This window comes from Leopardus geoffroyi, chromosome X (genome assembly GCF_018350155.1).
Source record: "Leopardus geoffroyi isolate Oge1 chromosome X, O.geoffroyi_Oge1_pat1.0, whole genome shotgun sequence".
NCBI lineage: Eukaryota > Metazoa > Chordata > Mammalia > Carnivora > Felidae > Leopardus > Leopardus geoffroyi.
In genome coordinates this window covers 64946348-64949658 of record NC_059343.1, presented here as the reverse complement: position 1 = coordinate 64949658, position 3311 = coordinate 64946348, and the positions used below count along the sequence as shown (strand labels likewise).

Below are 3311 nucleotides of genomic sequence, written 5' to 3'. Positions count from 1 at the left end.
AATTCATTCTTTAAAATCTATCAAGCAAAGTTGTGACAGAGGTTGTATATAGAGGAAGTAATATAAACATTTCGTTGCACAATTGATTTTAATTTGCAAATTAGTAAACATTTTCTAACTGACTGACAATATACACAAATAGGCATCGCATCACACACACTCATAGACGTTCAAACAACGAGATTTGATTGCAAACCCTGAAATTCTGAAGCTTATGAAATGTGTTAGAATACAACTGTGTTTTGTGTTTAAGTTGTATGTGTTGTGTATGAATTTAATGATACATTTGAGATATTTGGTATGAATCTCAATTGTTCATTTCTTCAAGGAAAAATGGAAATTCTCATAGATATTTCAAGCTCTAAGGATATTAATTTTCACAACTCCTATTAATATTAAAAAATGTTTCCTCTTTAGTCTACTTTGCTCTAGTATGTATTTTTAAAATAAAGTCAGGATCCTATTCTGTATATTTTACAATTTTTGGACAATTCACCTATGTCCACTGATTCTAAATTTACTTTTTGTTTCTTGCAGGAGAAAGTGAGAACATTGGATCCATTTCTGAGGAACAGGTGTGCAATTTATTCTGGTGCTTATTACTTTCTATAAATAAAGATATTTTACTATCCATAGAACAGCATGTTTCCATTTGGATAGAAAATATAGTCATGAATAATTCCTTCAGAAGGAGGATTTTGGAGATGAAAGGAAGGAGGCCATGTTTTCTTAAGGCATTGAACAGTACCATTTTTTAAAAATATTCAAGGTGACATAGCTAAACTGATAGAGAACATAGATTATTCTAGTTATTTATTTTATTGTATTATCTTGGAATCATTCAAATTTGTAAGAGAGATAGTTTGAAGTTTCTCCTTCCTGTGATGAATTTCCAAAGCACTGTCCTTGCATCTCACACGTGACTGAAGAGCCAACCACTGTGGTCCAAAAACCTATTGTGGAATTCTGAGGTTGTAAAATAATATACAACGCGATCAAGGCAGCAATTCAGATCTGCAAGACATAGAGAAATGATGTAAAAACATAGGATGATCTTAAAAAAGAACAGTTTGAAAAGACATGTTGTTTCACCATCAAATAGAATGGGAAGTTGAGGTGGTAAGGAGGGAAACACACAATGAACACCACTGCATATATCATAACCAGCAACAAAGACTTCTTTCTCTCTTTGGTATTATGAGCAGGAACTTGGAATTCCTGTAAAGATTTTCTCATTTTCCATGTGCAATACGTTACAATGGCAACAGGTAAAAAAACAAAAAACAAACAAAAAAAAACTTCCAAGTTTAGCTACAGTTATCATACCAATGGAGGAAGCCATGCTAATGTGCTGAAACCCTAAATTGGCAAAGCAGTATTCAGTGTTGTTGGCTAAGCCAGCACTCCTCAGAATTGGAGGTGGCAAACAGGCAGTCCCCACAATGATCCAGATGCCAGCACTGGTGCCTGCATCATACTTACGCTTCCAGTCTCTGGCTCTAAAGGGCTTGAGGAGAAGGAAACATCTCTGAAGACTGATGCACATCAGGAAACAAATGCTGGCACACATGTCGAGATACTTCAAGTAGAAGCACAGCAGGCAAATGGCCTTTGTGAAGGGCCAGTGGTGGCTAATGAAATAGTAAATCCGGAGAGGTAAAGACAGCATATGAGCAAAATCAGCTACAGAGAGGCTGATCATGAAAATGATGGCTTTATTTTTCTTGTTGATGAAGTGGCACAGAACCCACAAGGCTGCACTGTTGGCCAAAAGACCAGGGATGAATATGACGATGTAGGTGGTTGCATAGAGAGAGTACTGAAAGGACATTTGAATATCTGTGCACTTTGTTCTTATATTGGTTGCGCTGTTACTTCCCACCTTGAGGATGTATGTTCTTTCCTTAAGGAAAACATTAGAGTGATGTTTTCTGCAGATAACAGAGTAAAAATAGGGTCAAGGGCATGTCAGTCTATGTTTGGGTTTACAAGTATATTTGTGTCCACCAAAGAAGTATTAAAGTGTGAACTTTCACAAATTCAAAGGTCTTTTTCATGTAAGCTGAAAATATCATGGCAATCTACAATTATATGACAATATTGTGAAACACATTTTCAGAAATCAAGGGAGAAGATGGCAGCGTAGGGGGACGCTGGACTCACCGCGTCCTGCTGATCAGTTAGATTCCACCTACACCTGCCTAAATAACCCAGAAAACCACCAGAAGACGAGCAGAATGGATTCTTAAGAGCCAAGTGCAGACGAGAGGCCCACGGAAGAGGTAGGAAGGGTGGAGAGGCGGTGCACGCTACACGGACTGGTGGGAGGGAGCCAGGGCAGAGGGGCAGCCCACCAGCAAAGCAGAGCCCCCGAGTCTGGCTTGCAAAAGTGGACGGGACAGACGGAGTGTGTTCTGACAGCAAGAGGGACATGACATCTGGAAGGTTATAAGCTAACAGCTCTGCTTGGAAAACGGGAGGGCTGGAGGACAACGGAGGGAGAGTTGTTGAGCCCCGGCCAACAGAGCACAGCTTGGCCAGGAACAAAGGCGCTCCCCTGCCCATCCCCCAGCCAAAGTACCAAAAGGAACCAGTTCCTGCCAGGGAACTTGCTTGCACTGCGCAAACACCCAACACTGTGCTTCTGCAGATCCATCCCTCCAGCGGGGGGTCTGACTCCCTCCCGGTGCCACAGGGCCCCTCCTGAAGTGGATCACCTAAGGAGAAGGGAGCTAAGCCTGCCCCTCCTGCCCCTGTGCACCTTGCCGATCCACCCCAGCTAATACGCCAGTTCACCAGCACCACAAGCCTGGCAGTGTGCAAGTATCCCAGATGGGCCACGCCACCCCACAGTGAATCCCGCCCCTAAGAGAGGGAAAGAGAAGGAACACACCAGTCTGACTGTGGCCCCAGTGGTGGGCTGGGGGCAGACATCAGTTCTGACTGCAGCCCTGCCCACCAATGCACGTTATTCAAGACAACACAGAGGAAGTGCCCCGCACTTCTACACCACTCCAGGGACTATCCAAAATGACGAAAAAGAAGAATTCCCCTCAAAAAATTTCCAGGAAATAACGACAGCTAACTAACTGATCAAAAACGATTTAAACAATATAACAAAATGAATTTAGAATAATACTCATAAAATTAATCACTGGGCTTGAAAACAGTATAAAGGACAGCAGAGAATCTATTGATACAGAGATCAAGGGACTAAGGAACAGCCAGGAGGAGCTAAAAAATGCTATTAATGATCTGCAAAATAAAATGCAGACGACCACAGCTTGGATTGAAGAGTCACAGGAGAGAAT

The 3311-nt window shown here is 41.8% G+C and overlaps 1 pseudogene; it reads right to left on the bottom strand.

Moving 5' to 3' along the window:
• Nucleotides 1–422: 422 nt before the first annotated feature.
• LOC123595050 lies at nt 423–2030 on the bottom strand (annotated as a pseudogene).
• Nucleotides 2031–3311: the final 1281 nt, after the last annotated feature.